General features: G+C 39.3%; 1 protein-coding gene across 1 annotated transcript in view; it reads left to right on the top strand.

The window, feature by feature from the left end:
• LOC109499893 (translation initiation factor IF-2-like) overlaps nt 1-7,279 on the top strand; it is a 29,804-nt gene extending 22,525 nt beyond the window's left edge. Inside the window, exon 6 of the mRNA XM_045058659.1 lies at nt 2,862-7,279. The gene's annotated coding sequence lies outside the window, so the exon portion shown is untranslated. The remainder of the gene's footprint in view (nt 1-2,861) is intronic.
• The last annotated feature ends 6,495 nt before the right edge of the window (nt 7,280-13,774 follow it).

Here is a 13,774-nt window from a genome sequence, read left to right as displayed (position 1 = left end):
TTTAATAATATAACGGCTAGGAGTCACTCATGAAACAATCATGCAGGAAGCCTTTAGGATGCACTAGATCGTTAGTTTATGCTTATGTCTTTCTATGCACATTTCAACATCTTGGTTGCTTCTGAGGAAGAGACAGAACAACCAGATCGGGAAGGAACATGTCACAGGCATGTGGATGGTTGTGGTCAAGTTGTTGTTGTTGTTGTTTTTAAAGTTTATTTATGTTGAGAGAGAGAGAGAGCAGGGGAGGAGCAGAGAGAGAGGGATAGAGAGAGAGAGAATCCCAAGCAGGCTCCACACTGTCAGCGCAGAGCCGGACGCGGGGCTCAAACCCATGAACCATGAGATCACGACCTGAGCTGAAGTCAAGAGTCGGACGCTTAACTGAATGAGCCACCCAGGCACCCCCGTTGCGGTCAAGTTCCAATGTCTAGCTCTCGGGCGGGAGGTAGGAGCACAGGCCTTTCCTTTACCATACAAACTTCGTAACTTACACATGCATGACAAACACTCTTTGGAATGTATCAAATATACATTAAAATATTTTTAAAAGCTGAAAACCTCTAGCAGCATCCAGGTTATAAACCTAACACATCACCTGTGGCTGTCTTGGACTGTACTGAGAAAATAAACACAGCGATTATATTCCAGTTCACTAAATCTACCAGCTGCTTGCGTCTGACCTTCACTTCCTTCCCTCTCTTTTGCCTCAGTGGGAAAACTGTAGCGTCCCTCTGTATCTGAAGCCTTTCCCCTCCAGCACACCAAGATCTCTCCCCGTCTCAGTTTGCAACCATGCTGTAGCACCTCTCCCCACCTAAATCAACCACTAACAGCCTCCCGTGACCTCAGGTCCCCCTCAGCTATTTCTCCTTCCCCTCCCCCGCAAAACTTCTTTCTAAAAACCTGTCCATCCTCACAGCCTACATTTTCTTATCCTCCAGTTCCTTGTCAGCATACTTGGCTCCAAATCTCCACTCAATCTACTCATGCCAAGATCAGACATGTTCTCATGCTGTCAAACCCACTCACGCCATGATATTTAAAGCATAATCTCAGTCCTGGACTGTGCCAAAAGTGCAAAGAAATACATAGATCCTAAATTGAACAGCAATGAGATTTCTGCTAAACTAAAAGCCTTGCACCGCTCTTGCTCGTGAATGCATACAAGTTTTCGTGTCTGAACGGTACCTGTGATTTCATTTAAGGTGACGCTGATATTTATGGCGATAAAAAAATTAATATTGAACTTAAAAATGGCAAGATCATTGGCTGGCTGGCAGCTCTGTAGATTAAACGTCCAACTTCGGCTCATGTTATAATCTCGCGGTTCGTGGGTTCGAGCCCCACATCAAGCTCTGTGCTGACAGCCCGGAGCCTGGAGCCTGCTTCAGATTCTGTGTCTACCTCTCACTCTGCCCCTCTCCCACTCACGTGCTCTCTCTCTTTCTCTCTCAAAAATAAATAAACATTAAAAATGTTTATTAAACATTAAACATTAAAAATGGGTTTTTTTAATTTAAAAAATGGCAAGATCATCATTTAAAACAATAACAAACAAACAGGACCCCCTGACTCCTTGGCAAACTCACCAAGAGGAGAGAATTTGTTTTTTGTGTGCAGGCTGCACCCAGAAACACTAGGTGAGTTTGCATCTGGGCACGTTTTGTGCATGAATTAACATCTTCCTGTTCCAAAAAATTTGCTCCGAAATGTAATATATGTCATTTTAGTTCCAGCTATTTTCAAGAATAATGCTCAGATCTTTTGTGTTTAAAATTTTACTTGATATACTTCAAAGATCGTTTGTTTGACTCTGAGCCTAATGTTTCTGATTAGTTGAGTTTTAACTTACTTTCTTCAAGGAACGAGGGATGGTATCAAAGGGGAAGAAAGGACACAATAAATTGGTGCAGTTAAGTAAGTGCTTCATAATTTGAAAAAGGCTAAGAACAGATCTAAGAATAAATGTTTATATTTTGATGGTAAAGAAGCCAGTTCCAAAAATTATGCTTAAATATTATATAAATGGATACAACCATACAAAAATATAGAATGTCAAGAGTATTCCTCATATACATTTTTAACAGCAAAATTAGCCACACTTAACATACTCATACTAATGGCTTTTGCCAAATTGGGGAAGCAAAATACTAAAAACAAAACACTAAATATAAAGGCCTGGTTTCTAATCTAAAAATAAGAGGGCCAACCTATTTATCTCAAAGGTAACTTCTAACTGAAGCTGTCTACTATTGTATATCAATATTTTGGAATTCAACTAATCTTTCTTAACTATTATTCTGATATTTAATAATGCTTGGTCAATCTAAAGGATAAAGAAATATTTTAAAGATCCATTTATAGTTAAAGTGTTCTGTCTTTAATCATGCAAGACTATGTTCATAAAAAAAATGTCCCAGGGGTGCCTGGTTGGCTCAGTCAGTGACGCATGTGACTCCTGATCTCAGGGTTATGAGTTCAAGCCCCACACTTGGTGTAGAGATTAGTTAAAAATAAAACCTTTAAGAAAAAAATGTTCCAAATGTTGAGTCACATTGTATTTATTAAGTCATCCCACATGTCGTGTGCACCATAATATTTTAGCCATTCACTTATTCATTCATTCATTCATTTAAATATCTATTGAGCATATGTGCTATATATCCAGCACTTAAAAGACACTAATAAAAGGGAAACAGAATGCAGTTTCTTCCTTTTTGCCTTATACTCTGGTTGGGAGCAAACTATGACATGGTGTTTACCACGTGACCTATCAGTCTGAGCACTTCTTAAGTGAACTCATGTTAAGTACTGCAGTAACCCTAAGAGGTTAATACTATTGTCATTCCATGTTACAGGTAAAGAAAGTGAACGCAGAAGGATTAAGTAATTTGTCCTACATCACACAGCAAGTAAGTGATGGTCCAAGAAAGAAGAACACGGAAATTTTACAACACAAAATGTTAGTGTGTCTTTGTACACTGTTGGGGCAAATACAAATGAAAAGAATGGCAGATGATAGTCATGTGAAGTGTCTTGTCAGGGATTGGTCTCCCTCCAATAGCATCTCAAAAGGAAATAGGGACTGAGGATTGGTGAGAAGTGAGGCCTGGGGACAGAAAGCCCTTGAAGCTTGCAAGGTACAGCTAGGGAGTCTCGCTTTTGGAAGGGCTGGGAGAGAAGTATCCATTGTCCTACTCCAACACCTTTCTATGTTTTAGATACCTCTAACATCCACCTATCAGAAGAATCATTTAAGAACATAGCCGACGACACTCTATTTTGACTTTTTTTAAAATGCTCCACTGTTAACTACTTGTAAAAGAGCTTTATTTTATATGACAATGGCTGTTCACATGGTAGTCATTGTTTGACTTTCCATCCATTATTCCATGAACATTTTCTACTGTGAACTTTTAAATGTCAGAAAAAAGTAATAGCTTTGAGATTCAACTCTATTCCGGTTTTTGTTTATCAGCAAATCACTACCACACTGCCACCTAGTGGCTCTTAGCAGCAGCCTCTGCGATTGACAGAACTTGTAATTTAAGTATCTCCAGGCCAGAATTCTTTAAAATTTCTGTTTTTACATTGGTTGCTTGGAATACACAACTCATTTTAATATATAAATGATATTATGAGTAGGTGTTAGGCTTCCAGCTTGTTCACAAAACCGTCATCCCATAATGTACTTTGAATACTTTCCAGTTGAGTTGATCCATCTGTAGTCAGTTTCATGGAATCTTCTTGTATCATGTGACATCTTCTTTCTGCTTTTACTGTTCTGATAAATCCATGAGGAGATGCCTGGCGCCCAGTCCTCCACTCCAGCCATGCTGTCTCAACGTATAGTCTGGCCTTAGGCAGAAAAGGAACCTCATGGGAGGTCATTCTCTTTTTCTTAGCCTGCTGCTGATTCCTGAAGCTGTGACTCAACCTTCAGAAGGGCCCAGCCTCTGTCCCCTGCCCCCAGCTTGGGGTGGCCCTCTGTGTATCTCCACCACTTCTGCCCTTGCTGACCCACTTGGATCCCTTCTCTGGCTTTGCCTTGCTGATGACTCAGTTGAATCCTTGTTGATGGGTTCCTGTCAGTGATCCTTATCCTGCTCTTGTGGCGCCTCTTGACCGAAGAAGTGTTCTTCCCTACTTATTTATCTTTTCCAAACATTTTAAGGGCATGAGGAATTAATACCTTGGTTGCCTGATCATAGGAAGAATGGAACACAGCAGCTTAACGAATTTCTCCTTCTTCCGGTTTCCTGTGAAAGCGTCTCTCCTTGAATTGAGATTTATATATGTCTATGAGACTATTATAAGCTAAGGAGAACCCATGTTACAGTCTGAACTTTTTTCCAAATTCTATATGAAGGTGTCACGTGTATTCTAAGTATATACTTGTATATTACCACAGTAGAAACTTTCATATACTTCATTGCATTGCCAGTGCCTGGAATAGTACCTAAAACACAGTAGGTCTTCAAGAAATACTTTTAAGAATGTTCCGTAGACTCCTTCTAATTCTTCTTGGGGAGATCTCATGGACTGGCCACCAACGCATCTAACTCTGGACAGTCAGCTTTCCCATCAGCATTTCAGGATTCTAGGAAAGGGTTGGACTCTTCCACTGTCTCCCTTCTCCCACTTTCTTGTCACCTAGTTGCTTATGGTTGCTAGGGAAAATGACAACCCGTAGAAACAGCAAGAACAGCAAGGTGGATGGCTGGTGGTAGCTGTGAACTGAAACCAAATAGTGTCTCTTAGGATTTTTCATTAGTCCATATGCATTGAATTCTTAAAATATCACAGACCAGGACTCAGAAGACTCGAACGTGTAGGCTGCTTGGTCATCTGCTGGCTATGCACACCAGGGCTACTACTAACTTCCTGAAGCCATTTTCTTATTTATTAACCTGTATTGGAAGCTGCAATTCCAAAACCCTAAAAACTATGAAAATAAAATGCTTTTCCCTAGCTGTTTTTTTTTTTTTTTGCATCAGAATCTGATCTGTATGGAATGAACTAATATGAATCTTTTTAAAACTTTTATTTATGCCTCTAGGATTATGAGGCCATCTCCAAGAACCACTTGGATATATTGTTTGATGTATGGTAAAGGCATCAACTTATCTTTCTAAAAACTTAAAAATTCTGAATTCAAAATCTGGCCCCAGTTTACACACTTTAATAGGACATATACTTGGACTCAAGCATTTCCTAAAAGGTGCTATGGATCTTTTCCTCTCTCATGAGGTCATTGTAGTTGGTAGGTATAGTTAATGAATGTTCTCATAGTGCCTGGATGTATTAAGCCCTCAGTGAAGGTAAGCTATTACTTCTAAATTTTAACTTCTTCCCCCCTCCCAGGAAAAGTCTTTCTGGATGGACACAAACAACTAATGCACTCTCTTCCCAGCAATGTATATTCTTCCCAGAAAACTGCCCCTTGGCACACATACACACACTTTCACACTCACTTTCAGGGGAGCCACAAAGGCCCCCAAAGTCTATCAGGGGACGTCAGATGAGCTCTTTGGGAGCTCATCTCTATGGAATTAAGTAATATCATCTGTGTAATAGGAATCCATTTGCATAATAGATTGTTACTTTCGAATAATTTAAAATTATTTTCCAAACTATTTTATACTACAAAATAATACTATGCCTTATTTTCATAAATACAATTTTTAAGGGTTTGCAGGAATTAAAATACCACAAAATAAGTAAAAAGCATATACAGGTAAGTTACTCCCCAGTGTGGCGTAGGCAGGTAAATGAACCAATCAACTTCTTGTGGACATTACTAGTTCTATTTTTCTAGGATTCTGCTTCTATTAACAACTTACATTCATCTGATACATACAACTTTTAAAGTGATTTCACATATGTTATCTCAACAAATCTTCATAAGCCCCTTGAAAGTTAAGACAGATATTATTTTCACTTTACAGAAGTGATTTCAGAAGAGCCAGATGATTTATATTTGAGGTCACATAACTGGATCTCCAAATGTCTAATCTATTTCACTGGTTCTTATGACAATAATTCTCATGTATATCTTCTTCATCTCTAAGTTTTCATTGACATTGTAAACTACATTTGCACTTTACTTCTTACATATATATACATATGTATATATACATATAAATGTGTGTGTGTGTGTGTTTGGTTTGTGTATTATTTTTACATTATTGTAATACATATATTTATAGAAAATATAGGTTCTATGTATTCTAATACATCTACATCTAGATCTGGATATATAGTTTTGGCATACTATCATGTATCTATGACCTTTTCTTCCTCCTCCCACATCTTCCATTGACTTTCCATCTTAGCACATTCAGGTTGCACAATACACTATCATAAGCCAACAGGTGCTGTGAAAATCAAGGGCAAGAACGCCATATTATTGCTCAATGTTTGTTAGCTTGAAAGCACCATATACTATCTAATTTTAGCAGAAATCTTGTGGTCTGTCATATATTGGGCTTCAAATAAGTTATAACGCAATGGAAATATGGATTTATATTTAAGGAACATGTGCTGACCAAAATTTTTCAAAGTGCTAGTATCCAAAAAGCACTGAGCATTTCTAGAAGTAACTGGAGAGCATTTTGTCACATGTGGCTATAACTGTAGAAAGCTCAAAAGAAGTCAAATGCCCAATGAAAATTTGACTCATTAGACATGTAGTTCATTCCAGCTATGATATTTGTACAATTCCTCTACTGAGAGAGATTTACTCCTGAGGGATCTGGTAATTTTCCCAGAGCCAAATATTTATTTGTGAAGAATTTTCACTTGTCATTTTCTTAATTATTGAATTTAAATTCAATATCCTTTTTTGGTTACTTATGGCTAAATCCCACCTGATCCCCAAAAGTCACGAGCTGGGCTTTCTCTCAACAATAAGAAAAGTTACACAAGAGCAAGTCTGACTATTACCTAAATCACACTTTCAGATTGCGTTCCGATTTCAGATTGTTAATATTTGGGGGAGCAGCCAAGCGGGTCCTCTGACTAGAATATCAATAACAACAATAAACAAAAAAAATCTCTAAATGCTTCAAGGGGTTTAAATCTTCTAAGCTATTTGGTTCATTGCCAACGTTATTTTCAAAATAGAGAGCAAGTCTACTGTAAGCATATATTGCTTTGATTTTGTGGGTAAAATAAAGGCTTACGATCTTTTTATTTTTAAGTGAGGAATCATAACCTAACGTGGTATATACTTGGCATTTGTAAAAGGTTTTAATAAATAGTGTCTTGCTCAATATTTCAGAGTCTCTTAAGGCCTATATTTTCTACCTTAAATGTTGTTTTTATTGAACAGGTGAAAACAAAGTGTAACAATCGGGGCTTTAGGCAAAAAAAAATATATTTTTTTGAAATATGAATAGAATGTATTTTATACCTTCCGATTTCTCCATTTTTAACCAAAATCATAACATACTGTTATTCCCTTTCTACTCTCCCTTTTACCAAAGGCTAATTTCAAAGAAGCAGCTGGGAATTCTGGTTATACACAGCAGATTAAACACACATGTTTATTGTTGCTCCTCTGTAACACTCCAGAATGAAAATAGATAGAGAAAAGGGCCCAGATCTCCAAGAACAAAGAGAATGGGAGAACAGATAACAGCCGACAAAAGATGTCAACAGAACCTTGGACTCAGGAAAGCAGATGGGTGAACAGTAATCGATTCAGCAGATCAGAGACAACGAACCGCGAGCTTGCGGGAGACAGCTGCTTAGTCTGCCAAACCTCAGAAAGACTCAACTCTTAGGGACAGTAGACATTTCTGAAAACAGAGCTTCAGAGTAAGGCTGCAAATGGCAGGATAGGTTGAAAGTCCATGTGAGGGTCGGTTCCCCCTGCAGGCGCCTCCCCCCCCCCCCCCCCCCCCCCCCCCCGCCACCAGAAACCTGGCCCACCTCTCCCCTGTTGAAGAGACTTATCTTTAGAGAGATATACAGATGAAAACGTAGAGTGGGCTCATACCAGTGAGTGGCAATGCCGAAAATAAAAGAGTTAAATAGAATCTCCCAGCTGAATGGTCAGACTCTCGAGGGCCTAATTTACCTCCCAGATTGCTTACAGCTGGGCTTTTATTTTCCAGGCAAGAGACAGAAGGATTCCTTAGGGTAGTCAGTGGTTTGGCAATGTTTTGAGACATGTTTGGTGCTGGCATCTAGTGGGTAGAAGCCAGGGATCCTACAATCGCACAGAGCAGCCCCACACAACAAAGAATTATCTGGCACAAAATGTCAAGAATGCCAAGGCGGAGAAACTGTGCTCAGGCACTGATTTTAGGTGTGGTCCCCAGACCAACGGCATCTGCGTCACCTGGAAACCTGATAAAAATACAAATTCTCCCAGGTCTCTCTCCAGACCTACTGAATCACAAACTTGGAGTTGGGGGGGGGAGGGGTGCGGTGAGGCTCAGCTCTCTGTTTTAAGGCTTCCAAGTGATTCAGATGCAGCTGTAGTGTGAGAACTACCATTCTAAGAAAACTGCAACCCAAGGGAAAAGTCCTAGAGATGCTGAGTGCTGTTGATCCTCTAAGGCAAAAGTTTGTCACAGCCTCAGTATTCTCATCACATGTAAACCCAGTTCCCACCCGTGAGAGTACCATCAGCTTGTTAGTGCCTTACTCTTAAAAAAGAACCAACAGCCAGATAAGTCACCAGGTTATTAAGAAAATTAGAAATCAAAACAAGCAAATGATATACATGTGTGTGTATGTGTACACATGCACATACATATACTGAAGTCCTATAATTAATGTCTCCGACAAAATAAGGTGGGTTTCAAAAACAAGGCACAGAATCAGAACAGAGGACTCAAAATTAGGACGCAAACTGCATCAAGAATAACTTGACACTGGGTCCCAGAGTGAAGAGAGTAACATTACTTCGCTCTCTTCTATCTAAGGACTGGGTTGGTCCCAGACACTCATTAGTAAGTGGTGTTATTAGTTATGGCTTCTCTCTTTCTGGCTCTGCTTCTGCCATCCATCCTAACTCTGGTTTTAGTCCTTCAGTCTGGGGAGTGGGGAGGAATGAAGAGAAAGAACATTCCCTGGGCTCAATGGAGGATTTAAGCAGACTCCTTCCTCCTTGGGTACTTCCTCACGTTCATCAGAGGCCCCTCTCCTAATGGGGATGGAATCTGTTCCTCCACTTACCACACTACTCCTGGTTCCTGGTTCTCCAGTTGTCCAAAGAGAAGCCCTATCCTTTGGAAGTTCCTCAAGGACAGGATTTTATGCTTTTCTGGCTCACCTTGGCTCTTCTTCCCTGTCCCTTTCCAACATGGCTGTCATCTGGCCACAGAAAACCCTTACATATCCTTTGTCCTGATAAACTCAGGTGCACTGGACTACCTCAAAGCAGTCAGCTCCATTCTGCTGCACAGATTTCTTAAACCCTTGCTCAGTAAGTATGGGGTTGGAGGTCAGCCCCCATCATCCCTGTGTGTTTTGGTAGGGATGGGGACTCACAGTATAATAACTCTATCCCTCTAAAAATTTCTTATAGATACCCCTTTTTCTTCCTGCTCCCAACTCTTTTACATGTGAAGGTGGCAAAGAAGTTTAAAAATGTGGAATCAGTTCTCAAGTATTTCCTTGGATAGTTCTGCACATAAAGATTTGCCTCAGTCATTCTGATGTCTGACATCTATTGTATTGATGGTTGAAAATGAATGCAGGACCTACTCATACCATTATACATATAGAAGAAAATGGGGAGCTCGAGCAAAGAGGTATATGGTAAGCCAGCACCCCAAAATAAATGAAATAATCCCCTCCTGCAACTCTGGGTCATAACTTCCACCATTTTCCTTGGCTAAAGACTGAGCAGTTTCCTCTTATAAAAACTCAGTCACGATGGGCAGAGAAAAAGGACCTAAGGCTGGATGCCCCATAAAACTGAATCAGCACAGCCAATCTGTGACCAAATCCAGATCTTAGGATAAGAAATTTATATTCAGCGAAGCATTTCCTTTTATGAATATTTGACCCCATTCAATGGGATATTTCCAATTCAGAACATAAGAGATGAATCAGAAAAAAAAAAAAAAAGACTAAGAGAAAGCAGTAGTACTATGGCCATCTTTAAAAATTTTATTTTCAATACTTCAGTACTCCCCTTGCTCTAAATCTCAGCCAACTTAAAAAAAAAAAGTGTAGGATCACCAGCTTGGGGAAGACTCTCCCGTCAGTGTTTTGTTTTGTTCTGTTTTGGGAAGGCTCAAAACACTGCTCTGTGGGCATACAATACCATGAGAGTGGCTGCAGGAACATCCTGGGCAGGACAGAGGGCTGTGGGGCCTGCTCTTGCCTTGGCCCTTGGCTGGGCATGTAACTTCTCTGGGCCCCAGTTCCCTTATCGCTCTTAAAATGCATCTTCAATACAATTTAGATGATCTCTAAACAACCTTCCAGCCCTAACATGTTGTAATTCTGGCCATATAAATAAAACACTATTTTTGGTAGCTGGATGAATAAAGGTGATATTCACAGTAGAAAAACCTCATTTATAATAAAAGGTTCAAGTCAAATAAGTCTAACATCACTTCTGAAAGTATGGAAAATGCAAAAATGGGTAGGAGGTCAATCCTGTTTGCTTCTTTGATCAGTTTCCTTTTTATCATTTAAAAAATTTTTTAAAAGTGTTTATTCATTTTTTTTTTTTTTTTGAGAGAGAGACAGAGAGAGCACAAGTGGGAGAGGGGCAGAGACAGAGAGGGAGACACAGAATCTGAAGCAGGCCCCAGGCTCTGGGCTGTCAGCACATAGCCCAACATGGGTCTCAAACTCACAAATGGAAAGACCATGAAGCTGAAGTCAGATGCTTAACCGACTGAGCTACCCAGGTGCCCCAGATCAGTTTTCCTTTTTAAATGGAGCTCCTCTCTGTTAGCTACATGATTTGGTGGGAGAAGTGAGATGATGCACAGAACTGTGGTTCTTTGTCAGGGCTCCCTGGATCTACTTCAGTCATTACTCACTCCTCCAGAGCTGCTCAGCCTGGGGTCAAATATCCAAGGTATGCTTTGCTAATACCGAGCTTTGGGTTTACCACTGATGGACTCTCCCTTCTCAACCCCCAGGGGAAGAATATTAGTTATGATTTTAGTTAATTTTTTGAAGATCTAAATCTGCTAAATCCAGCATATTGCTGTGGTTATTGAATGCCTCACACTTGGATCTATCCATTCAATGCAGTAGAAAAAAAATCATGGCTATGTTAATAGATACACATTTGCAATCAGTCTTCAGCTCATTATTTTTGCAATATAATTCAGAGCCTTAAGTCTCTAAGATATGCAATCTATAATCGTAGGGCTTGGGAATTTACAGGTGTTAAATTATCTGCACAGAGCACATTTACTGTAATTTTGAATTCAATAGAAGTACATTATTTATTGCCAGGAAAAATTATAGCATTAAAATAGAATAGAAAAACTATAACATTCAAGGAAATTGTGTTCCCTAGCTCATAACCAGAGCTATATATATGCATAGTGTATTGAAATTTTGTTATAACATGGTATCTTGTGCCTTGCTTTTTAAAGAAAAGGAATTTAGGTATTTTTATTAACAAAAAGTATTTTTAGAAGACAGAGATAATTAACCTTGGAAAGCAATTCATTTCTTTGGTCAATGAAGAAATAAAACACACAAAGTATTTCTATTAATATAGATTCTACCCATGAAGGGTTCTAAAACTTTAGATGTGAAATGAAGTATTCTCAAAAGACAATCTAAGATTGTCTAAGATGACATTTATCCTACTGATACTGCAATATTTATGAAGATACAGAGGCAATTATGGTGATGATGTTTTACATTCTTTGAAACAATTGAAACACATCAAAATGGAATCAGTGACTCAAATGGATAGGCATGCTAGGAAATTCTGGGAGAATATTATTGTCTAATATAAGAACAGAGAAACCATGGATACCCTATTCTTACTGTCATTTTTGTGTGTGTGTGTGGTTTGTGTGTGTGTATTTGTGTGCATGTGTGTGTGAGTGGTGTTTTGGGGGTGTTTTTTTTATGTGTCTGCATCCCACTTAGGGTTTTGCTTTAGGACATGAGGTTATGCTCAGAAAAGGGGTATTATCTTAATTGAATAACAGAATTACCTGCAATTTTGTAAATCGGATAAAGTTTTTTTTCCCCTTCTTATGATATTATTAAGTGGTTGCTTTCTGAGCCAGAAGGAGAGAACTGGTAAGGCTGAAGAATACGATTAAAAGGAGTAAGGGAAGGAGCTTTTATATCCCCACGGCATGGGAGCATAGAGGACAGTCAAGGACTTTGGTCATCACATGCAATGGCAGTGAAATGGTCTGGATTCTGACTCCCCACACTCAGCACAACAATTTTGCCCCGAGTCTCTCAGGTTTCCCTTATGCCTGTGGCAGGGGGCCAGGAGGCTCCTACTTCTTAGTGACTTTTATGCCTCTCGCTCCTCTTTTTTAATTCCACTGCTTAGTGGTGGGTGTGTGAGCTATGGCTCAGCTATGTCGGAGGGCCACACCTGTATCCCTCGGTCTGATTCATTTGCTCCGTGGCTTCTGATGTCAATGATTTTTAAAAGCACCGGCATTGACCCTGCAGCTCCAATATTACAAGCAACAACAATGAGAGGAATACATTCAAAAACAATAACTACCATTTCTTGAGCATTGTTTGTGTGCCAGCCAGAGTGCTGAGTACAGTATCATCTTATCTGATGACCGCAACAACCCTACAAAGTGGGGAACAATATTCTCCTCACGTTTCAGGTAGGGAAACCAAAACTTTCTGAAAAGCACACAACAAACTAGAGCTGGATTACAAACAAGAATTGAGAACCTCACATCTAAGCTCTTGTCCTTTATAGTCTACTTCCCAACATCATAAGAAATAATATTTTCTGACAGTTTACAACATGCCAACCATGATATCAAGTATGCTACATGCATTTTCCCTTTTGGAACTCAATGCTTGAAATACTCTGGTCCTTTTTCAGTGAACTTGGAGAAGGCTGTCTTCCCACAGAGGTCAAAATTATAAGACTGCTGACGTAGCTGAGTGTTAACACCAGAGATGAGACTAGGAGTCTTGGTTTTGCTACTTACTAACTTCGTAAAGTTACTTAAACTCTCTAAGCCTATTTTTATCACTAAAATAAAGATAATAATTGTATCTGTTTCCCGAGTTATTAAGATAATTAAGAATTATAACCTACAAAGAACAGTGTATACTCATATAGTTCTCTCAATAAATGTTGGGTATTTTAATATTAATATTGGTTATTTTTTCACCTGAAAGGTAGCCTCATAAATCTCTCTCCCAAGTCTCTTGGGACATCTTTTCTTGGAGCTAGATCAAAAGGCAATTGTGAATTCGTATCTAGGAAGCATTTTTAGCACCTTGATTTGCCTCTATATCAAAGTAACTTCACTTTCCAGAAGAGGAATTTTTGCCTTGACTTGGGGTAGATTTTATCATTTCCTTGCTCTAGAGTCTTAATCTTGTTATCTAGGACCTACCCTCAGCCCCAGAATTTTTTCCACTGATATCTTTCAGAAGGTCTGATGAGACACCATCAAAATTGGAGTTTTGGAATCTCTCCAGGTTGGTCAAAGACCCTAGGGTTGGTTTACAGATGAGGTTTCTCTCCTAGACTTTTCCTACAAACAAACAACGAATATAAAGTAACATGGATCTTTGGACTCGCCAAACCAAGGAGGTTGAGATGGAATGGGGG

Source organism: Felis catus, chromosome B2 (assembly GCF_018350175.1).
Source record: "Felis catus isolate Fca126 chromosome B2, F.catus_Fca126_mat1.0, whole genome shotgun sequence".
Classification (NCBI taxonomy): domain Eukaryota; kingdom Metazoa; phylum Chordata; class Mammalia; order Carnivora; family Felidae; genus Felis; species Felis catus.
Note: the sequence above shows the minus strand (reverse complement) of the source record. Positions and strands in the feature narration are given on the sequence as shown.